The sequence below is a fragment of the Colias croceus genome, chromosome 14, assembly GCF_905220415.1.
Source record: "Colias croceus chromosome 14, ilColCroc2.1".
NCBI lineage: Eukaryota > Metazoa > Arthropoda > Insecta > Lepidoptera > Pieridae > Colias > Colias croceus.
The window spans coordinates 5,562,487-5,589,145 of record NC_059550.1 but is presented as its reverse complement, the minus strand read 5'-3'; the positions used below and the strand labels follow the sequence as shown (position 1 = coordinate 5,589,145).

Genomic DNA, 26,659 nt, shown 5'->3' with positions numbered 1-26,659 from the left:
TTTGATTGCCACAATTGTTTTAGGAGACTAGATAACTCTTATCTGGATAGCCGCAAAGCCTTTCTGATTTTCAAGAGTAAATACAGATTTGTAGCTGTAATGGGCTGGTTGATTTGTTTAGGGGATGATGCAGACCTCTAAAGCGTTATACATACATATTACACATACCTACCTATGGATTTACCTTATGAGTTGTCGTTTCTTTGTCTTGTACTAAATTATACCTACCTACAGTAGGTATAATTTATGAAGATTCCATGTACCTACATACATTGTACTTTATAAATATAGGTATGTAGGTATATTAAAAACGGATTCTTACTATCATTTCAAGTGAAGAACAGAACATTAATTTCGAGATCGATGATAATAAACGTAAAAAACACTGCAACTGCTGCAGCAAGCATGCTTTAATTCAAATAACTACTTACATACAATAATTATATTAAATCTCAAATATAATCCTCAATTTTCAGCCGCGGATTCATTATTGTAATTAATGAAATTAAAAATAAGGCGCCTATTTTCAATTCATAAACCGATTTTACGATTAATACGCGGGAAAACATTGTTCATAAAACGCTTATTACACAAACGAAAATAAATTTATTTGCTAAAAGGAAGATAGAATTTTAATATTTTTCCAGGCTTACCTTGGATTCGGTTTAAATACCTTTTTATTGGAATAAATAGGTATTCAGATAAAAATCTTAAGCCACAATCTAAAATTTATGCATTGCAAAGTTAGAAGAAATAAAATAATAGTTTATAAAACGTAACATAAATTATCGTATGAGTATAAGCTGTTAGTTCGATACAAATTAAATTAATATTAATTAAGTATATAAATACTTCAGTTAACACCGTCTGTGTAATTAGAAATTGATAGTTAAAATAATCAAAGCTTATCTATTGCGAACATTTAATTAGATAATTTACTATAATATACATCTTATTTATAACCAGTAAATGTGTATTTGAATTCCACACACAAGCACAGTTGAAAAACTTTTATATATTTTTACGCGGCACAGCCACTAAGGCCTACAAATAAAAATAATAAACATTAAAATCAAATCAATAAAAAATCCTGGTTCCCTATACGCATATAGAATATAATAAAGTATCACAAATAAAGCACACATACACACGAAAGTCAGTAGGTACGCACACAAGCCAAACCAACAACAGATCAATTTGACACGAGCCACATCAACTCAGGCCAGAATACGTCAATTTATTATTTATCATCTCTCCATCCTCTGTAATACTGCTATAAATTCATATCAGATTCTCCAGGACCCTAATCTCTAATTGCGGACTGACGACAAATGGAAGCGTTAATAATTAATTGTTGTTTAATCTGATAACAGACATTTAAAGCTATCGCCGAACGATCTCATTTACCTTTATCAGTTTCCACCCGTTTGTACATGCTAATAACTACTTAATTGATTATATGAATGGCATTTTAATATAGTAATTAGTTTAATATGTTGATTGTTGAATTAAATAGCAGATGTATGGATAGATTTAAGATTAAAAGATGCATGAAACGCTCGATAGTATTTGTGGGTTGTAGTGGTTAGTGGTTACGTAGCTCTACTCAATTAGGTTGATAGACATAATAAATAATAATCGATATCAATGGATATTACATTAATGGAAAAAAGCAACAAATACCTATGTTTTATGTAAGGTTAATTAATTGTGAAACTATACACTCAATATTATATTACATCGTTCTTGGAACCGCATTTACAGCCGTATATGAAATAAAATTAACATATTTTCCACGATAAAGCATTGATAAAGCTATTTCAAATATCATTTTTATTCAATTCCGAGAGCCTGAAGCGCAACAAAGTTTCATAGAAACAATAGAAACATACGATGAAAGCGAAAATAGTTTAAAACGTGATTGTAAATACGCGTTGTTTGTAAATGTTTTATTGAGTGTTTTAGGCAGTTTCATCAACAGCATAATGACCCTTCACAAAGTTTATAGGTTCAAAATTTTCAGTACAAAATATAATGCTAAAATGTCATACGTTTAACGAAGCAAAATCATCTAGTAGAACAAAATAAGAGAAAAACAGTTGACCCGTTGCACAACGCTACGGTTCGATTTTAGTACAATAGAGACGTTGTTTGAGCGATGCTTGAGCTTTTCATATGAAATAAAAATTCACGCAATAACTATTAAAATAATGTGCCTACATCGTGCGAGATAATTATAAATGATTTTGTGGCGTCAGATTTCGCTTTTCGAAATTGCTTGATGAACGCTCTCCGTTTATTTTTTATTGATATTTTATGACAGGTGAAAGCTAAATGATAATTTCATACGCGTTCAGCTGAAGCCGCGGAATGTACAGGCTTAAGTTTTTTTACGAAAATGTACTAGTAATTGAATATTGAGAAAGAGGATTTGGAAACAAACATTAAGATGCTGACAATAGTTAGATATATATCAAAGCTTTTGTAAGTTGTAGTTAAAGTGATAGTTATTATTGAATTCGAAGAAATACTTATTTATATGTACTTTATGTTTTTGAAAGCACATAAATATTAAAATTAATAGTATGATGGAAAATGGGAATAAAAAAAGAAGTGACCTTTTATTGCAAAATATTCTCGGTAATTTTATGAATTTTCTATAATAATGTTCCTTCTACAGGTTTGATGGAAGCATAAAGGTTTCCAAGAGTTGCAAATTATATACTTCGGAGAAACGTAGCAGGCACGTTAAAAATAGCGTAAACTGAGAGCTTATTCCCTGATATCACAAAAAATAATACAGTTTAGGTAACTATAGATACTAACCAATATGGGAATCTATATATATTAAAAATGACACCCGTTTCGCGTTGTCACGGCATCACTTGTGAACGGCTGAACCGATTTCGATAATTTTTTTCTTATTATATTCCTTGAAGTACGAGGATGGTTCTTATGTAGAGAAAACGTAAATATGTACCATGGGCGAAGCCGGGGTGGACCGCTAGTTTTATATATAAATATTAGCTTCCTAATTTATTTTAAAACGAAAGTGAAATATAATTATTACAATTATCGTATGCTGGGGTAATTTTTCAAATTGATTGACAAATAGACATAAAGGATTTCCTTAGACAAGAAAGGAAAATAAACTTAACGTTGTAATAAACATGTACACATTATTATTTAAGCACGCAGCCTGCAGGATTTATCTACCTTCAACAATAAAGAAAATAAATGTATTTACTCAGTAAGGCGATAAACTAAGCGAATAAATGAAAGCCTCTAAATATGTAAAGTGATGTACGGAAGGGATTCCATCTCCATTCATACAGATTCCATAAACGCGTAATCACATTGCATTATTTATGGTAAACACAAAAAGCATGAAAATATATTGCCAACGTTAAGCGTAAGCTCCGACAAAACACCCTGATAACTTCGGAGCTTTATCCTCTAACAGAATAATTATTTATTTGTAAACCGCTTCAACAAGTCTCAAAATCTTCATTGAAGCTGATTACTGCGAAACCTTTTATTTAATTTCAATTAAGACAGATCTCTATCGCGGAAGTACGTTTTTGCGAAGTCGTATTGTGGTTTAGCTTTCGAAGATTTTAATATCGTGAGAAGTTTAAAGTGTATTTTAATGATAAAATGCAAGGTTTTTGCGATCGATTTTCCATTGTTTGAGGAAGTTTAATGTCAAATAGATTGTATTCTGTGAGGATCTTTAATAGAGATAGACTATTGGGATCACTTACTCAAACAATTGACTACATTGTTTGATAAAGCCTGTATCGAACGGCAAACAGAGGTCTTATGTGTGCTTTAATTATAGAGCTTGGTTGATTGTTAGTGAAATAATAATATTGGTTACTTCTTTGCGTGTGTTTGTTTCCAAAACATCTTGCTTTATCATAATCGTTGTATTTAGCTTGACAGGGTCTTTTAACTCAAGCTTTCTTGTTCTTAATTAAGAAGTATTAATGTTCTTCTTTGCATAATTACTTTACGTCGTTAATATGTGTACTTAGTTATTATGCGGGATCTTCAAATTTGTAAATATTGTTAAAGATTTTTTGGAAAATTTATATACGTAATGTACTTTCGCTGAATATAATATATGGCGCTGTGGTTTTACTTTCTATTACCTATTAGATGTAGGAACACAGCTTGATAACAAAACAAAGCCCATAAACGTGTGAATAATTTATAGAAGGGAGGTTCTTGATTGTTTTTCGGGTCAAGCTTGACTGAACTTCTTTCCAATTAAATCCTTTGAAACCAAGCGTTCTTGGTTTAAACAGAGTATTTATTGGATTTCGTAACAATATTTAGCTACAAATGTTACAGACCCTTTGTTTGTCATCATTTTGTCTCGTACATAAAAATGAACTAACATGATAGAACATGTTTACATTATTATCCACATTAACTGAGATCGAATAGATAGAAATGGCCATGATCTACTTTAAACAATAATAAGATTTATCTCCGGCTGTACTCACTCTATTTATTTACAAAGAAGGTTGTGGAACACCGTGACTGAGGAACTAATATTCCTGAATCGTGATGCAGTTTTAGATCTAATTTATCCGAAGCACTCGTAAACACAATGAGGTGTCGGCGTAGCATCGCCCACGAGACACCCCACGTGCGACTCGGGCGGGCACCAACAGTGTAACTGCGCGGCTCGGATGCGCAGATGCCCTTAATATTACCCTCCTATTAATACTACCTACCGACCCTTTAAACAAAGAAATTTCAATCAATTGAGGTCAAATTCTCGCGCTATGCCCTCGGACCCCAACAATCCCATAAAACTACCTTAAGCATACTTTCCGAACACTTAGACTATGCTTGTGGTTTTAACACTGGCATATGACGCGGCAAAAGAAGAAAAACGCGCAATATGCGTCAAAAGAGGACGGATATATAGCGATTAAATGCCCGCCAGAACGGGATAGACTCAGTCATTTTGTAAGCTGATAACCAGAGGCAGTGAACAGAGCGAGGGGAACCATATTCTGGCGCGACTCTGCATGAACATAATAAATTAAGATTCAATTTTACAAGCCATTCTGTGTGCCACTATATCGTTTTCGATTCAAAAGCTCTATGCGATTATGTTTTGGCACACGGCTTGCTATTATGACTCTACATGACTCTACATTGTTAATTAGAAAGTCTTATAAGAAGTCACGTTACGTTCTCATTCTAATTGAGAAACATTCTATGCAATATTTTGATTATATTGACTCTTCGTGTATTACAGAAGTCTTTGTTATTGAAAATATTTATATTACAATAAACATAAAAGAGTCGAGGAAAACGTTTCGTAATATCGGGGCAGTCTCGAGGTCTCTAATTTCATGACTCGTGTATTAAAATGAGATTTTGAATACTAAAAGCTTCACAGACTGCAACTAATCATTATGTTCTAATTGTCTTCAAGGTTATATCTCATAGTTACATATGCCTCGTCCTAAAAGAGATTGAAAACTTAAAAGAAGCATGCACGAAACGAGTTTTGTGCGTTCCTTTTGTTCATTTATTACAGGCAACTAGTTTGCATTACGAATTAAGATGTTACCTATACGTCCATGGAAATGCAATGCAATCCATCATTGGATCCTCGCGGACGGTCGCGACACGCACACGCGGCGGCCAGGCGCACACTAGCGCACCGCACCTCCTCACGCGAAGGGAAAATCTTCACACACGACACAGATAAACATGTCAACTGCTAGACATTGTTACCCTAAAGTCTTGCGTTATTCACCACTAAATCACTATTACGCACATATTATAACACAAACAGCACACGATAACACAGAAACACACAATAATTTCGCAACAACACTCGCGTCCGAGTCACGAAGACGAGCGTTTCGATAAAAATACGCGTAGATGTTATAGTGTCGATTCGGCGACTGTGCTCCCCGCCCTGTTCCAGAGGCGAATGGCGGCGCCATATTGAATGTTACTTAGAGACCGCACAGTGGCGCATCTAGCGGCGAACGGCGGAACAACCGCGCGGTTCAACTTTGAGGTTAAATGTTTTGACACGTATATAACTCAAATAACAAGAGCAAACTTACAAAAAAAATATTATTAATCAGTATTGATCTCCTAACATAAACAGTAAAGTTTAAATAGCAAAATTTTATTCAGTTTTGAGAACTCTTATTTCTATGTAGAGTTTCATGTAAACTGCATCACCAGGTAATTCCGCATGTTTCCGATAGAGAGCGCTAGTCTAGTATAGAGATAAATGTATAAAAACTTTTCAATTTTGAATAATTCTTTATCGAAACACCGAAAAAAGCTTTTCATAAATACTTATCGTAATTTTCCGTTTGTAATATACCTTATATATTTTAATCTTAATATTTATGTGCACTTGTAGCGCATACCATATAATGTAGAGTTCGAATAAAGTTTTATAAGCAATATCGGTATGTACAATATTTTTTTGAGCTTTATTTGAAAAACGCAAAAACTAACATAAAATCAGCTTAATTTTGATAGTTTATTTGTAATGTAAACATGCCATTGTAATGTTTATTTTCATGAATGCAGACCTGTTACGTCAATTAATTTCGTTTCATTAATTCTGTGAAAAAATCTCAATTCATTACACTCTTATGTATAAAATAATATGTTACTTTTAAGCTTAAAATTTCCCATTATTTTGTAGCATAACAATAGCTTTATTGAAGAAAATAAATTAAAATACAAATATTAGTAAAAGCTTTAAGGAAATCGAGCTTTCGATGCGCCTTTGTAACAATTTTTTTTTATATTATCATTATCATATTAGCATAGTTAATATATTATGTAGTGGATATAGGTAACTATTATTATTATATATTAGCTAAAAGGTAGATCAAAACGACTGTACTTGAATAAAATTATAATATAGCCTGATTTTCTTTTACTAAATTAAATACTTTGTAGTTAACATTTAGACATAATCTATATCCATACAACACTTCAACTAAATCTTTTCGATAATTTTCATGCAACAACCTTATAACATGCATCATTGGCTTGTACAACTATTTATAAATTTATAATACATATCGATGTTTGTAAAACCAAGAAAATGTTTCATTTTTTTACCATTTTATCGGGACAAAGTAACCTAGGTATTTTATTCCCCAGTAAAGACATCTAAATTATTGTTTATTTTTAATTACTTAGTGTGTTCTCTTGCATTTGAAGAAACCAATTTACAAAATAAGTAGTTCTCGTGTTCTGTTTTATAGAGATGTTATTTAGAATAAGCTTTTAGATATTATAATCTCGGAGAACTTTCTTTATAAAACATAGTTTTAAGAAGCCCTGAAGTTTTCTCAGCGTTGGTTAGCAGTTATCTTTTTTATTGCCGTTTTGAAGGTTTTAAGCCAAGATAACTCGGAGAAGTAAGAGAGAAAAATAGCGTCAAGAAACTTTTAGAAAATTTCAACACAAAAACTTCCGTAAGTTTTCCTTTCTAAATGTGATGTGTTTCGGAATTAATATAATTTGTTATTATTAGCAAAAAGCTTTTAATTTTTATTTATTTACTCTTCATATTTCGCGTGTTATAAAAAAAATATCTTTTTTTGTCGAACGGTACATTTAGATCAAACGAGCGAATGCTCATTCTAACCCCAATATATGTCAAATTCTTGTGTAAACAGGCGTAGTCGATAAGATTCGTTGCAATAGCTTTCGTTTACACTAAAAGATCATGTAAGAATGGTCTTGCTCTATCTACCTCTAGCTCTAATATTTTCATTTACAGTTTTTGTTCTATAAAAAGAATTAAAACAATCTTGACACCTGTATATAAAAATGTACATAGCCAATAATATACCAGCATTCCTTTCTAATGATATGACCTCAAACCGAAGTTAATTATATGTGTAAAAAATATTCAAACCTCTCAAGCCTTAGCGTGCTTACATGTTATTAATTTTGAACCCAATGTAGTTCAATGTCGTTATACATTTTACTTCTAAATTATCCACAACTTATAAAAAATACCTACATGAAGCTATACACTATACAGGTTTGTATAAGTCTATATACTATATTGTATACTAGCTGTGCGCCGCGGTTTTACCCACAGTGCTCCGCTCCTGTTGGTTCGAGATGTTAATATATAGCCTATAGCCTTCCTCAATGAATGGGCTATCTAACACTGAAATCAGTAGTTCCCGAGATTAGCGCGTTCAAACAAAAAAACTCTTCAGCTTTATATAGATTTTCTATGATGTTATTCTTCTCTTATTTACATTATCTGTATGTATTTAAAATCACAATATCTAAAGGTATTACGCACGTAGATATACCATGATAACAAACTCCTTCTAAAATGATTACAAAGTGATTATGAAAAACTTATTGGAAGTAGGTATATCCATCCTACTAATATTATAAATGCGAAAGTTTGTATGGATGTATGGATGTTTGTTACTCTTTCACGTAAAAACTACTGAACCGATTACAATGAAATTTAGCACACATATAGAGGGAAACTTGAATTAACACATAGGATAGTTTTTATCACGGAAATCCCACGGGAACAGGAATTATGCGGGTTTTCCTTTGCAAACGCGGGCGAAGCCGCGGGCGGAAATCTAGTATGCCATAAATTTACTTTGTCAAGATCATAAATTAAAATATGTTTAAGTTCATATTTCTAACGAATAAATATTTTAAACCTCAAAACATATAATATAATGTTCATGTTTTTATAATTTCCTCAAGGAAGTAATCAAATAATATAAAGTAAGTATCATAAAAGGAAATAAATTGAAATTTAACTACCTTGATACAACAACCTTTAATAACAGTTACGATGTAGTTGTGTATAAATATTGTGTAATAGTTCCACTCTTGTAATAGATTATAATAATAAAAAACTAACTTAAAAAAACTTTGAGCTTTAAGTATTGATAAGTGAACTTCTATGTTATATACAAGTTTCTTTGTACAACGTAGATATATTATATTATCTGTGATAAACCTAAAAAACAAGGATATTTCTTAAAATATTAGTTGTGAAAATTACCTTCGGCAAAACTCAAAAAGGTCAATGTACTGCAAAGTTAAAGCATCTATTGGTATAAGGCCATAATAGTTGGGTCCACTTAAGGATAGCCACGAAATGGGCCATGTTCACACCAGGAAGATTATCTGTTAGAAAATGTATATAGAAAAACGTGATTATTATTTTCATTTCAGGTATTTTCGGGTACTTAACTACACGGTTTTACTCCTAGATTAAGTTTTAAATAATTTTCCAAAATGAGCTTTAAGCGTATAAAATGGCATTGATTCTTTACGATTTGTTATTTAATGACCCAAATTATTTTCTCAATAATTATAAAGTATTTGTTTGTCGTAATCTAATATTCAATATACAAATAATTATTACGAATAAATATAGTGACCAACCACTTGAAAAAACAAAATCGATGCGTGCAAACCCGCGGATATGTGCTTGTACTAAATAAAACAGGAATTCTTATATATAAATACTTCTCGTCCAGCAAGAAAGGTTTCCTGTACATGACACCTGGAAAAATGTTACATAAACTTTAATAAAACATTACAAGTAGCCTTCTATATTTGCAATTAATACAATAATTTATTAATTACAATTACGACCGGTTTCAAGTTTCGATGCATCATCGTCAAAACTTCAGGATGATTTATGAAAGTCGATTTTCTAATTAATAAATTATTGCAATTTATTTCGAACGAAATTACCAAAAGTAGTATGACGTGTTTTTTTTTTATTTTACAAATATGTAGAGCAAACTTTTTTTTAAACTTAAATATAAAGTTGAATATATAAACAGTTTGTTTGTTTGTGATTAAAAACTGATATCTATTGAGTTTCGGATATTATTGTGAATATCACCAACAAAAAAAAATATAACGAATGTGCAAAGAAAAACCTTTTATATACAAGACCTCATTGCCTTACAATAATATGTATAAATAATTATTATTTTATAACAATATGATTGAATATAATATTATGTATTAAAATAAAGAGTTGCTAACCCTTATACAGCTGTTCTAATGCCCAATAAGGCGTTTTCAAAACATGCGGATATTAGCGGACAACTCTTTTTGCATTTTGTATTCCAGTATATATTCCAGTTGAGCCATGTAAAGAAATATATAGTTTAGCTGAGGTTGCAGTACAGCATTCCTGACAAGGCAGACGATGTTCGTTGCTCCGGCTTGCTTCAAAGAATACACCTTTAGACGTCAGTTTGAAAGTATACTTACGCTCGTCCGGACGCCGGCTATCGTAAGACCCGACGCGCACTCTTCGGCTACAGTTCCAAATTTAAAATTTTATTTTTTTAATTTTTTTATTAGTGGACAGTGTGGACTGAATAAAACTGTTTTGTGATTTTGACTTTTGATTGGATCAACTATTGGACACTGATTGGATTGTTAATTATGTACGTATACATTTTGAATGCTTTAAATTAGTATATGATAATAATATTATGATGATATCTTTGCACACACTATAGCCTCTACTATAGTAATATTTCATAAGAATATACAGCTAAGCTCTTATGAAAATACCGTAAATAATTGTACATATTTTATAGATAAAGTCAAGAATTCAATTTAAACAGTGATTAATAATCATTTAAGTTAATAGCATTTTAATTAAATTTTCGATTAGGTACTCTACCACTTTGCCTCTACCACTGCATATTATTTTAGACTTTCAATGCAAGGTGTTTTTGATTGGACAGATGCATAATTATCTTTTTTTTTTATAAATCTCAACGAGGCAGATGTTTGAATCAGCTTTAGTATTTAAGTTATTGATTGCAGTCGAACCTTTTTTGGGATATAATGAAGTTTTGTTATCTTTTTTACTTTTATATTTAACGCAAGGTAATAAATGTATGAATATGTTGATAATTATACAAATTATAGATATGTATAGGTAACCAGTTTAAAAAAATAAGCAATAATGTAGTTTATAAAATTGCTTTAGGTTTATCTAGCTCACATTATTTTAGAATAAGTTAAATGAATACAAATTATTTATTATTATATGTATTAATTATGTAGGTATATTAATTTATAACATAATAACTAATAAGATTTTGTGATTCAAAATAAATCCCACACTAGGCACAATCATAAAAAAAACATTCTATGAAATTTTCTCTACATATAGAAAAATATCTTATTTATATCTCCGTATCTTATAAAAAAGGAAATGCCTGAATATCATACTTCCATCGTCTAGGAACGTGTATTTTCTTAAGCATGATTTAAAAAAGAAACATTTCAAATATAGAACAATCACACTAACATATTTTAATCCTTAGTTTTTTTCTTTTTAAAAACACATTCTGTAAAAAGCAAAGAATATTTTTATCCATAGCAATACCCATAACATTCGTCTAAACTCTATACTTAGTCTATGTCTATTTCCCGCATTCCCAAAGTTTTGCATGCCATTAAATCTGTTTACAACAGCGATTTCTCGCGGACGATCGGCCTACATGCGGTTTAAACATGCAACTGTGAAAATGTATCGTGAAAATTGCTGGCGTATCATGTTATAGAAGCGCTTTACTAGTGAATTTGAATAACCTACATTCTATGTGTATACAGAATTCCAAACAGGTTTATATGCCAGATGATGTTGATATAGGGACCGTCGTAAATCATTCGATACATCGTTTAGATTCAGATCATGTAAGTCTTTGATACATCACAAAATAACTGAAAAAGTATGTCGTATAAACATAATTTTAAACGTCTGTTTTATGTCAACGTCTCACATGATGTAACCAGAGCAAAATATTTTGAATTCATTTTCAAATTCTTACTTTCAGTATTTTTCAAGTTATATATATAAATATTTAACACAAATTGTATAATACCTACCTACTTAGCAGCATGATTGTGACTCAATCTATTTTTTTCATATATTTAACGACATCGTACAAAAAACACTTATTTAGATTAGTTATTAAATAATCTTTTTTACAGTGTAGTCGAAGTGTAACAAAAATGTACAATACATTCAACAGTTGTTTGTAAAATTTGGCATAATTGCAGCGATTATATTAAAATGGTCAAGGGAAGTTTACACAAAAACATGTACGATTAAAAAGATTAATCAAGCACGTTCACTAATTAGTTAATTGTATGTATAGCTTTCTAATATTCACAAGACTGGCTTGTCGTGTTCTGTTATATACTTTAGAAGTTAGTGGGTACGAACGGTTTCCAATGAAGTTATGCGGAACGAATAAACTCAGTGAATGTTAGTTATCTATCACGAAATACAAAGTAGACACTCGATATGTTAGGAAAAGTGTAAATTTTACGCATTCGGTTCCTGAGAATTCCACTTTTCCATGTCAGTAGATAAATTGTTATTAATATGGATGTTTATTTCTGCAGCATTCTTCGTATTGTATTGGTCGTGTGAATCTTTTTATTGTTGAGTGATTTAAAATTGTTTATTTATTCTTGACTCACTAATAGTTGACACATTATGTATATGCGTCAGTTTACAATAAAGGAATTAAAATAAATATATATCCAAGTGAGCTCTACATGCACCTACTTAGTGTAAACGTATAATAAAAAAATTGAGTGGATAATTTTTTGTATTCAAAGAAATACAATTAAGTATATATCGTTAAAAACACACTACATAATTATAAATATAAAGCTCAACACAAAACATAATCAAAGCATGATGCCACATGAATATGATGTCACTCAACGATAATAGCCGATCCTAAGGATATTTACATATCGTTAGAAATCTTATATCGTAAGTCGTAACCACTTACAATTAAGTAATGATTTTACAATTATATGGAGTAGCGAATATGTTTTCAATATGAAACCAGAAAAATCATAAATAATAAAGAATAATGCAAAGTTTATTCCGCATGTACCTACTATAAATGATAATGTCTAAACTTATAATATCAAGAAAAAAAAATAGTTTTCTCTGATATAAATAAATAGTCACGAGAATTATTTGTGTCGTCACCTAACGGCTTAAAATTATCATACTCACAATTTAGCACTTATGCTCTACAGAATACAGATGCATATACCTACAGGATGTGAATTAACTGTACTGCTCTCATAGACTCAAATTTAAAAGAAAATAATCAACATACATTATACCATCTAGCGTTATGATATTTTAGCGTGAGTATATTGCCATCCTCGATGAATGGGACCAAAATAATTTTTAAAATCGGACCAGTTGTTCCTGAGATTAGCGCGTTTAAACAAATTCTTCATAGGATTAGTATGGTATTTCATTAAATATGCTTATTGATAAATTTCATTCATCAATCATATTTTAATAGTGATTATATAAATTTGAAGTAGATATGTTTTACTCAAATTTGATAGAGACAATAGCATTTGTTAGCAATTCTTTTTACGGTATTGCAAAACAAAACGTTACTTATTTCAAATAATCCAAGCTCGTTAGTACATTAGTAGATTTGAGAACAATACCTTCTATATTCATTACACGCCTCTCCGTAAGTTGTGCGTTACGACTTATGTAAGTATCATCTATTTCCTGTTTCCACTTAATGCCTAAGAAACTATCCTCGGCATTTCGTATTTATTATATAATGGATGCAAATTAAAGTATATTGATACTTACGCATATATATCATAATTAGTAGTTATTACTTAAAACATGTTTTATTTCGCATATGTATATCCGTTACAAAGTTTTTAACTCCTAAATATGTTATTCATATATACGTGTGTAGGTAAGGATGCAATTAGGTAAAATAAATAGTTTTTAACCACATTATATACATTATAGTTTCTTGTGACATTTAAGAAGTCAGCCATTTTGAATTTAAATTTGTACCCAAACAGTTTAAGTTTGGCAATAAATTTTACATATCTTGAAGTAAATTCAAGTTTTTGAGGACCATTATGTAATAGACTTTTTGTTAACTTAACTTGTCTTTAACATGTTTTCTTCACGATAAATATTATATAAATGTAATGTACTTATTATTTATCACGTTATACGAAATATTAAACAAGTTTGTCAAATTAAAATTTTGTTTTTTTTTACATTAATTACCTGTTATTCAATATAGTGTGTAAATTGAACTAAGTATATAATGTACCTAAAGTAGAATGATTTTACAAATAATTTGATAAAAATTAAATGAATTTATGAGTAAAAAATCGTTATAAAATGTCTATAAATGTTTTTCAGAATTTACATCATAGTTACATCCATTTTCGTATTATTTATTCGATACAGCTGTATTCGATTGGATAATTTTTAAACTTTTGTAATCAATACAATGGATTCATGTAATAAAATAAATAAAAACGAAAGGTGAACGAACTTGGCTAAAGTATCGTATAGTAATGCAATGGCAATAATTGACAGCATTTCTAAGTTTTCTTTTTTGCAGTAATGATTTCGTAACTCAGGTTTAGCTTTCGTTGTATAAGCGGTATTTTGTTTAAATATTTCCTGTAACGTGACTTTAAGATTTATCTATAAAAATATACTATTTTTTTACAAATAATTTTACTTCTTACATTACACATGAAATTTATTTTTTTGGAAAGTTGTCAATTAAAAAAATAGCGTCACTTATGTAGTTAATAATGAGTGAAGAGCTATTGCTACTTAACTTATGATTTGAAATCATAGCTTTATAATATTTTTGTCATAGCCCCTTTCAGGAACATACAAGATACGAAACATATACAGAGTCGTTTTCAAATGTTTAAGGAAACAAATGAAAATGTTAGCATTGTAAATTCGGGGTTATTGTCACGATACGTTATACCACATTCGGTGTAGCGGCCAAACAATAGAAGCCTGACGATGTTGTGTTTTCGCCCAATGAATACATCCCGTGTTTAGAAACATTTCGCATTGACACTGGTAGAAATAAATGGTTTATATTATAATCTTTTCAGGAAGGAATTTTAATTTATAAATTGTACTTAAGTTGAATTTCATAATTCGTTAGACTCATAAAAACCTATTAATATTGTAGAGATTTTAGCTATAATCTACTAAAAGACAGGAAATGCCGAAATGCAGGGTAGGAAAATGAAATCACCATACATGCCATGAAACCATTTATATCAGTAGTAGTAATAGTTTAAAAAAAGTATAAAGAATCCCTTCATATTACAATAACTGTGTGCAACTTTGTCAAATTGCAATGCACTGCAATTAAACAATTCAACCATAAAACTTTCACTATCGTCAATATTTACCAGTCGTTTCACAACTTTTTTGTATTCACTAACATCCTCGGTTTCAAAACAGTGTAACACCATTCATTAGCTGTGCACGGTTCATTAAGAACCGACAGAATGGTCACGGCCTTTAAAACAACGCTTCTGGCTCGAACAAGGCGTGACTGGTGTACAAATTTAGTGTTTTTTCGTTTGAAAACCATTTAAACGGTACCGCAATCCTGTCAATGTTTATTTGAACACCGTGGTATTGAAGTGTAAAAGTTCAAATAACTTTAAGTAACAACAAAAAAAAAAGAGTGAGTGCCGAGTGGCAAGACTCAAAGATAGGTACCAAAATCGTCGCTTGCTTCATGACGTGACGGTACTGCCATGACGCGACCTTGAGATTTTACACTCAACACGCCTAAAGAGTTTCTCTTCAAAATGTTCTTCACTAACGACTCATCATCATTTTTTTGTTAAAAATTTTATTATAATTCTGAAAACAGTGATGCAAGCACATTTTAATCTTAAACGAGCACAAATATTTGTACTTTCACAAATCACAAATAAATTTTATACTAAGAAACGAATAAGAGACAATTTTATCTACTTTAAAAAAATCATATGTATAAAACTAGTAACATAGGTAATTAGATTTTAAGTATTCTTTAAATTGGGTAAAGTAGGCCAAGGCAAAAATAAAGTAATCCACTGCTTCATTTTTAATCGCGAAATATTAATTTGCATGAAATTACTTGTAAATCTCTCAATTATTTTATTAGTGTATAATTGCGAATTTATAAAATATATTCTGTTAAAATTAAGAAAGAATTGAGGAACCATCTTAATTTCACACACCGAAAAAATGTAATTAACAAACACACAATCAAGCAAAAAGTTAAGGATAGATGAACACTGACATCGCTCCCGTCATCATCGTGTGAAACATTCACAAAGAAAGCCAGATAAAACGCAATATCAAGGACGGTTAATCTTTTTTCGGCTATCCAACTACCGCTAAACGACGCGAACGAACAGTTTTTCGGTTCATAAAACATTTGCCGTGAGAACTCTCCTTTTAACGTCATGTTAGAAATTGACATTGCAAAAATCGTGTTTAGTTTACGCGGGAAAACGGTTTTATTATAATGTTGTGTGATTTCACCAACATTTTAACGCACGCGTGTTGCATTATAAATTCACATAAAGCTCTACAAACTGTAGTTATCTGTCACTGTACAGAAATTAGCGAAAGAATGAATTGAGGAAATGCTCATGTTTACACAATGTAGAATGCGCGATCTAGATAATCTAAATACTATGAATCTTTAGTCGTATTTCCAAGGAAAGTAATAATTTCAACCGTAGAGTAACGTAGAGTGTAAGATTCTATATGGACCGCGTGAGGGTCAATATTTCAAAACATCAGACATGTAAGTTTGCAGAACAAGAAACGATCTTCGGGTTCAAATAGATATAATTAAATTTTCTTCAAAAATAGGAATAATTAATTTATTTCTCCTGTATATTATTATTTTATTATAAATATCTATCTAAATTGTTTATTGTTGCAAATTATCGTTTACATATTTTGTGTTAAAATCATTTTATTCAAACCAAAAAAATCTCAAAGCGTATTACCGATTACGTAATCGTGCAATGAGGTATCGATAGCGGTAAGCGTGGAATGTTTACAGTCGAGAAAGCGGAAAAGTTGTCACCGCGAACTGCGAATCGAGCCTTAACGTGATGCCGTTCAGGATGTTACTGCGAAACTAATTGTCTATGCGTTAAGTGCCATAGATAATGTAGTTGTACTTTTCTGTAGTTTATTGATGACTTTGTCTTTGCTAGATTATCTTTTTAAATAGAGTATCGTGTATATATTTTATCTGCGATAAGCATAGATTAAACTATAGTTGTTAAGATAATAAATTAATTATGCAATTTTGGCTTGGCTTTCACTCGTTTAGATTAGTATCTAGACTATATGTCTATTGATTAAAATGCAATCGTTTTGATTTTATGAGATTACATAATGAAATACTATGTACGGTAATAAATTTAATTTATAACGCCAAAGATGCACCAAAAAAAAATTTTTGCTTGCATAGTAACAAAATATTTTGAAATGTTAAACCTGCTTCCAGAACATTGAAATAGCAATGTATAGAAGCTTCCAGTTCAAGTATTAATGGAACCTTCTATTAAAATGAACATAGTAAAAGTTTACACTATAAAGAAAAAATAATCTTTACTAATATTATAATGCTGAAGATTTTTTTTGTTTGTTTGTTTGTTCGTTTGAACGCGCTAATCTCAGGAACGACTGGTCCGATTTGAAAAAATTTTTCTGTGTTAGATTTAACGAGGAAGGCTATAGGCGTATATCATGAATCATCACGCTTAGACCAGCAGGAGCGGGGCCACGCGGGTGAAACCGCGCGGCACAGCGAGTTACAAATAAAAGTCATAAAGCATTCGTTAAATAATCACCGTCGGCACTAACACAAACCACGCCAAAATGAATTTCCATCTAAATATATACAATTCAATTCACATCAAGTATCCATAACATACCCGGTTACAACATTACGGAAATGAGCAAGGAAATCCACTTGGAAAACGCAACAAGAAAATTAATATTTCAAACATATATGCTGATATGCGAAATAGACCAAAACTTTACCGCGGTTCAATGAATCTCAATATCATATTTTTTCTTTCACCTGTCAATCACTTGTACAGGATTTGCATTTTTTCGATCATTTTTTTATAGAATTTAATTTTTTCTATTTAAATCTAGGCAGTTTATTACAAATATTGTATATTCAGTATTCATAACATATCACGTATTGTAACATTTGTTCGCCTTCAAATAATAACATTGCAAAATATAACGGCCAAGGTTACGCATATAATATTTATGAAACAAAAAGGTGCGTAGCTAATAAATTTTATACTGCATTCCATGCATATTGTACGTTAGATATTTCACTCGTAACAGAATTATTAAAAACGATATTCTTAAATACGAACACCGTTTGTTTTCTATAACATTTTGAACAGTAGGTACCAACTTAAAAGTTTGCACACCTCGTGCGTCTTTTGCTAGGAGTTTTTAAAAAAAGAACTGCTAGCAATGGAACCTTTATTTATGAAAATCATATTATATTTAATAAAAAATATCCACTCATTAAATAATCTCATTAATTTTACACGCAAAACCTCTGAATATCGTTAAGAAAATTTCAGTGGGACCGAGAGAGCGGAACATACAAGAAAACAGACTTTCTTATTTAATAATTGTGATTAGCTTAATTAATTAACTGCCGCTAATATAGCAAACATAAATAAAAGGAAATAGGCATTACGCTAGACATACATGGAGTTAAGAAAGGAAATACGTTTTAAACCTCTATAAAACGTGCCTCGATAACTGACGAAGAACAAATCCTGTTATTCAAATAACCCATAATATTATCATGAATATTAATTTTGTGTATTTATTAATAGAACGGCCGTTTATTTTTATTGCATTCTTATTTTGTTATAGAAACTAATTTAAGCTATTTTAATATGTAAAAAATGAAAGAGTTAAAATTAAATTACGTAAATTCAGTTTGTTAAAACGATATAATTTATAATTTAAAATATAGAGCAGATCTTATATCATAATTTGAATTGAGAAAGTGATATAAAAGTAACTGAATTTTTTATTACTTGCTTCTCGTATCGCACTTTACAACATACATATTAATAATCAGACTATAATTTTTAAATAAGATTGAATTAAATATGAATATTCAATATTGTTCAACATAGATTTTTCATTTCGTTTTCTTGTCTGTCTTTTACACTCGCAAATATAAACTGAAACAAAAAGTACGTAATATTCTTCGGCTTTATAAAAGAAGGGGATTTCCTACAAATAAAAATAATAGACTAAACATTATCTGTGTACCAATTAAATCCGGACATAGGTATCTAAAGCATTTGAAAGCCCAGATTTTTAAACGAAAAGCATTCTAGGCCAGCCTGTTCGTAAGTCGCACAGAAACCGTGGTGACATTAATGGCTTGATACCGTCTGAACGTGACTGCAATACGCATCGAGTAATCCTGTGCATTCAACCGTAAAGTCTAGTCAATGTAAGTACTTAGTGCCTACTTATAGCTGCAGTTGTAAGCCGTTGGGTTCCGCTTTTGCCTGGCCTGATTATTTTTTATGACAGTTTAGGTGTTATTTTGCTTGAATATTAGAAATTGAACAATATTTCTAAGATGTTGATAGGGAGAGTACGAATTACTAGATAAGAATTTGATAAATAATATTTTTCTCAGTTCTTAGAAAAATAGTGCTTCTCTGGCAACTGAAAACTAAGGTTTTAACTTTTATAGATATTAATGAATTTTAAATCAATTTTAATCTACTCCTATTTTAGGTAGATGTATGAATTGACTTTATGTTTATGAATATGCAATTACATAGGTAATATGAATATTTATAGATAGAGCATAATAATTTGTATAGCAATTAGGAAATTAGTCCTGTGCAACTGAAATCTACTTTAAATAACCTCTACCAGATATGGAAGTCAGGATGTGTTGACTGTAACGTTTATATCAATGCTATTATGAGTATAATAAAGAATATTTTTATGCACATAGCTTATGTATTATTATGTCCTATATTTAAATATTTGTAGACTTAAATGAGTGATAAATGATAGACAGAATAGAGAACAGAGAAAACAACTAATCTATGCTATAATTATTATAAAGCTGAAGAGTTTGTTTGTTTGTTTAAAAGCGCTAATCTCAGGAACTACTGGTACGATTTGAAAAATTATTTCTGTGTTAGATAGCCCATTCATCGAGGAAGGCTATAGGCTATATATCATCACGCCAAGACCAACAGGAACGGAGCCACGCGGGTGAAACCGCAGAGCGCAGCTTTTATATTGGGTAGATTAAAATCACCTTAAATTAAATGAGTAGGTATATCGCTTTTCCCCAACCTGTTTTTCTATTTTTTAGTTTCAGATTTGAGCAATTCTTAATGAATTTTATTTGCCATGCTTTTATAAATAACTGAATCTTCTTCCGTTAGACGTCATTGCTTTTTAAATTAGTTAATTGTGTGCCTAGCTTGCGACTTTCCATGGATACCTGTAGGTACTACCTCCTATTATCATTACTAGATATTCAAAATAAAGAAGGTATATAATAACTTCCTCAGAAAATTAAAAAAAAATTGATTCCTAAATATTAGCCACGGCTTCGCCAGCGTATCGATTGAAAATAAAGCCCCCTAGCGTCTTAAAGTTTTCCAGACAAAAAAATCTTAACATAAAATTGCATCGCGACGTATTAGAAAGAAAAACGAACACACTTTCGCATTTGTAACATTATAGTAAGGATTTCCTAAACCATATAAATCGAAGTCGTGATTTATGTCTATTGAAAATGTTTTTCACTTGTAGGAAAGCATTCCACTATCTTTAGTACGTAACGCAAATTGCAGTAGATATATGTAAATACTTACGCAAAATTTCGTGCCGACTGATGCTCAGCTAAGATTGTGTTAGGCAACGCCTAACAACGATTAGTTCTTATTATTGCGTAATTGTATTAATTATTTTTGCAAGCGGTTGAATCAAAAGCTGAAAATTAATTACATAGTATAATGAATAATCATGAATCTATTTAAAAATGTTCGCTACTTTTTACTGATTACTAATTTATTGTTTGCGTAATAGGTACATTCTTTCAAATTTCGGAAATCAAATGTTACCTGCTCTATAAATGGTTAAAAAAATCAACACACTACCTATATAGATAGGTATATTTTTTTTCCTTTATTACCTACCACCTACTCAGATGTATTTAATTTTAATATTTTCCACAGGAAACTAGTAAAATAAAACGCATTTATGACTTGGTCTCTAACAGATTTTTGTCACTAACTCTAAGCTCAAAACGTATCAATTGATATTTAAATCTATCGTACATCAGTCTACCAATACAATATATGTCCATACATAGAACGCGTGATGAATTCACTGCGTGCCGCAAACAATTTATCTTAAACAAAAGACAACCCACGTGCTTCTAAAGATTCACGCTTCAAAGACTGGATTAAGTGACTCATCACAATACGGTATGCGTTTCATGAATAAATGATCTTAAATTATTCCATTGCTTATGTGTATTAAAATATTTCACGCTATTTGTTCGTTCGTGCGTTCAAGGTATTTTTATTTAATATTTGTGTTTTTCATTTTCGAATGATTGACGACAAATTGTTGACAAATCAATCGGAGTGGACGTGTTACAATGTTTTCCATTTACAATTCTTGTGAATTTGTAGTGAACTGAGAAACTTTTATTCGTTAATTATAATAGGTACGCAATGGTGTACCAAAATATTTACAGGCTACACTTATATTCTCCAAACGAGCTTAACACTGCTCATAACCCATGACCCTTTCTTTGCATAAATATTCTGAATACGCTTTTATAGCGTTTCCACTTTCCACTCTACTAAACAAGTTCTATTTCTCGTAAAATTAATTAAGGAAGCACTGAAAAGATGTCATCAAGAATAATTGCATCAAGAATTTTTAAGTTCAGAAGGAATATTAGAAAGTTATGAAAGGACTTTTGAGACATTGTCCTAAGGTATAATACTGCTATACCAAACATATTAATATCTAATGCTTTATACAGTTTTTCAACTGGCACACTTATTTTTCCAGAACATTCTCTTTAAACATCAAAGTCATCATCATGTTTGGAACACGCACGCAAGCCAGACTAACTCGTTTTCATTTTAACCGACGTTCATGAAATTAAATCATAATAATATAATCACGCAAGTGTTAATTTAATTGCATAAAATCACATTAACAGGTTGTTAAAGCCCTTGTTATTTCAACAAATTTATTGCTTGCTTGTTAAGTTCAGAAATGATTGAGAAACCAGGGATCTGAAGTAATCGTTTTTAATTGCTTGCGATTTCGATATCTTTTAATATTTTTTTTAATTCTTCTAGTTTTAATGGCTCTATTACCTTACCTTAATTGAACATCTTTCATTAGATCGGTTTTGTATACTAAAATTTGAAATTGCCATCACAAACATTTCTCTGTTATGCTTTATCCGCTTTTCAATTATAAAAATAAAACCAGCTAATCAATATCTATTTGCATTTTCGTAAAGGATACCTAATTTTATAAAACGTTCAGACTATGTATGAAATCAGTGGTTTAAACTATATTATTACTAAGTATACAGCAATAAATAACAGACATATTAAATGTAGAGTCATGTCCTGAATCATCAATGTATTGATTTTGTGAATATACATATTATGTTTAAAAAAAAGTTTAATAACTCACTTTCAACATAACATCGTTACTACCAGAATTATATGTATGGAATATAGGTATTTTAAAACTCATAGCTAGCTATTAATTACTAAAACAATGTCAAAACTGGGTCAATCGTGATGTCTTGTGTATAATTTTACTGTGCGTAAAACTGACACTAATAAAACTTTTTTAAGTAACTAGGTACCCATAACTCACACAACATCTAACATTTTAACCAAAATTTATGAAACATGTCATCAATTTAACAGATATATCTAGTAAAAAGGCAATAGGCATAGCTCCTCCCAAGAAAGGGGCTAACTGATTCTGTGCCAAATTCATCATTTCATATCACCTTAAAAAATCAAATACCATACCTAGCCAAACATTTTAAAGAGAAATAACACATAATGTTTATTTCTTTAAATAATCTTTGAATTTTAAAGATAACTAAATCGTATTCCTAAGAACTAAGAAAAACAGTTACCTTTGTTATTATAATTTAAAAACACTATGACCTTCCTTGACCGCTACGCTCCAAGGAAGACGGGTATGTATTTATCTCTACTAATGATCTCTTTGGATTAAAATAACAAAAACACACTATTATCCTCACACCAAAAAGTTCACATATTTAAAACGTTTAAGAAAGAACCATCTTCATTTTAAAATATTCTTCATCGTCTCATTTCAATACTTATGTAAATAATGAAATATCAACTTGCCATACTTAGTTTGCATCAACCAAAAAGCAAAATTAGATTTTCGAACATCACAAATAATAGAATTATAATAAAAATCACACTACTCAAATTAATTACACCCTAACTGACGTAAACGACTGTTAACAACTATAATTTTTCGTGTTCAGTGTGTTCAATCCACTTAAATGTTAGGTATTTATATTTTCAGTACTGTACAATATAATAACATCCAACAGCCAAACGCATAATTATCCACTTTAACAATGGCATTAATCAGGTTTCGCTATTAATACAATAATTACCGAAAAACTACACAGCGGATGCAATTTAATTTAATTGGCCGAAAATTTGGTTTACGTAACCACGTGAAATACAATACAGTACATTTTAACATTCTTCGACAATTGCCTACTGCTAAAATTTGTTTTAGAACATTTCATCATTGTACGATTACGATGGTGCAATATAATTAAATGTTCTAAAGCTACTTCTATTATAATGTAATTACGTAAAAACATTTTGCAGGAAATTTCCATTTTTCAGTAGCGGCAGTATTTATTTTTAATACAATATACAAAAACAATACTGCTGTTAACTGATAGTAGTGTTGAAATATTGAAATTTCAAATTGGTAATATTGAAAGATGAATTGAATTTAACCCAACTTTTTATTATTTACGCAATAAATTTTGATCCTGTCATATGTATGAAGAAAATGTTGTAAGTGTGCATATTTCACTCTAAAGATTTCTTCGTGAATAATTAGGTAGGTACTATTAGCCACGTCCATTTAACTTCATCTTCTAATGTTAGGCATTTAAAGAATAGCTTTTAAACTCTCCCTTGCTTCACTCTTGATTTACCGTCGACAAGAATAGGCATCAGCATCTAGCAACTAAGGCTATAAACGCTCAAAATAGACGAGTAAGCATGCAAAATTCCTTTTGACTCATTGCCTGGATAAATGAGACGATATTCCAAGCGATTGGGGATCGATGTAATGCGATTTCATCCTTACCCCTTCGCAGCACATTGCATAATACAACCAACTGTAATGCACGTCTATTTTCATCGTTTGGCGAATAATTGACACGGTCCACAAATTACTGAGTTAAAACGTAACTTGTTACGAAATATCTATGTGTAATACTTGTAATCATACAATGATATTTTTATATTAAATGAAGATTTGTTTTATTTAAAAGGAGAAATTTAAACGTGCACGCAGTGTACGTGGTTTATCTATAAGTAATTTTATCGTCGTAAAGTAGAAAATCATCAGTACGAAAGTCGATTTGTTATCTGCAAATAGAGTCGCATAAAACTGTTAATTCTAAATTTAAAATTGATTTTATACTTAACTAACTCTTTATTTTTGTTAAACCGCCTGATTGAATTTATTTTAATTTGTACAGAGTAAAAAGTTCAGTCATGTTCATTATATGTGCAACATGAAAACTTGTTTCACCTAGTAACCATTTTTAAAGACGTCTATTAGCAATAATGAGTTCATTTATTTAAAACTGCAGCGTTCCAATTTAAACTGATTTGATCGACAAATCTCAAAGGTCCAACGTCTTGTGAATTGATAAGCAATGGCCTTCTTAACTCAATGGCTGCTATGTGATCGGGCTTATTGTGAATAACAATGTCTACGGTCCCATTGTTATGCATAGTAAGCATTCGTCATTGTATCAGACCATTTGTGATTTGCTGAAATAATAATGAAGGTATGTAGATTCATTTCTGATTAATTAGTCAAATAATTTACTAAGCTATATTTAAGATTCGAAGCATATGTCTAACCGACTTTAAAGGAAGGAAATATTCGTTTTGAGAAAAGTGTGATATGAACAGTAGATAGTAGATTTTGGACATCAATTCAAACTATCTTCCTTGATTTATTTATCTATACTTATACTATAAAGCTGAAGAGTTTGTTTGTTTGAACGCGCTAATCTCAGGAACAACTGGTCCGATTTGAAAAATTATTTCGGTAGCCCCCAACAGGATCGGAGTACTGCGGGTAAAACCGCGGAGCATAGTACTAAATATAGAATAGCTATAGGTAATATAAGGACATGTTCAACAACATGTTCTTAAATGTAACAAAACGACTGTAATAATTTATAAGTCTATAAAAACGTCCTTATCTGTCGATGAATTAATTAAATCGGATTGATATACAATACTTTTCGCATATTCATTGATTCAAGAAGTCGTGCTTGGTATTTCAGGTTTCAGCTCTATAAGCACGTACCTGAATTTTTTTTTAACATTAAATTTTTATTAGGTTACTATGAAGAACACATCTTAATCCTTTTATTTCTTAACGCACTAATAGGCATAACATATAAAAAATATCTCAGAGCATTTATGTAAAAAATAGCGGTTTCAGAGACAAAAAATACACTCAATTGTTCCGTTGCATATAGGTTTTTCGCTTGATTAAAATTGCAAGCAATTTCGTACGACCCCATGTCATGACAATCAACATTTCATGCCCGAAGCGACAGGTACCCGTTATACTTGATTTGTAATGATATCCAAGTACATGTGTTGTAATATATTAAAGGGTTTATTGCGTATAGTATGGTAATTGGTAATTCGGACAAGGTCCTGAATTTGCATATCAATCTTAGATCTCAATTGGTATTTCGCAGATCAAAAGAGGAGTCGAGATGAGTCTGAGAGATTTAATTAATCATAAACTCATCTATTTAGAACATCGTGTAATTTTTCTCCAAATAAAATATCAGTTTGATTATAGTCGAATAAAAGGATTGAACTAATTAAATTTTTTTCTGTCATTTCCCTGATTTTGTAAAATAAGTTGCGTAGTGTTATGAATAAGACAGGATTATTTAAAATATATGATAAGTTTCTATTTAATGCAGTGATTTCTTAAGAAAACTTATTTCACCGAAACCTATACTGGTATAAACATTGAACTAAGTAAATAAACTCTCAGTAAATTAAAGAATATGTTTTTAAAAATTAAATCAGTTATGAATAGGCGAGACCTTTATTACAGGTAAATATCTACCTATAATCGTTGCGGTGTGAAGGTTTTACAAACGTGTGTTGATTATTATACAACAGGCCTTGCCTTCAGATTATTTTTGATGATTTAACAAGGCTTACATAACGCACATTGCTATGTTTATTTCTAACACCAATATTTATTTAAAAACTAGCTTTCCGCCCGCGGCTTCGCCCGCTTTGTCTAAAACCTAATAAATTATATACTTAAACCTTCCTCTTGAATCACTCTATCTATTAAAAAAACCGCATCAAAATCCGTTTCTTA

General features: G+C 30.6%; 2 protein-coding genes across 4 annotated transcripts in view; one reads left to right on the top strand and one right to left on the bottom strand.

Annotated features, from left to right (window-relative positions):
- Positions 1-5,953, bottom strand: part of LOC123697363 — a 168,198-nt gene extending 162,245 nt beyond the window's left edge. For 2 of the 3 annotated variants that reach the window (XM_045643854.1, XM_045643856.1), the window contains exon 1: positions 5,597-5,953. The gene's annotated coding sequence lies outside the window, so the exon portion shown is untranslated. Of the gene's footprint in view, positions 1-4,511; positions 4,655-5,596 lie in introns of those variants that run through there. The other variant, XM_045643855.1, reaches the window with a different exon arrangement.
- Positions 5,954-10,235: 4,282 nt separating this feature from the next.
- Positions 10,236-26,659, top strand: part of LOC123697413 — a 37,107-nt gene continuing 20,683 nt past the window's right edge. The window contains exon 1 of the mRNA XM_045643926.1: positions 10,236-10,478. The gene's annotated coding sequence lies outside the window, so the exon portion shown is untranslated. The remainder of the gene's footprint in view (positions 10,479-26,659) is intronic.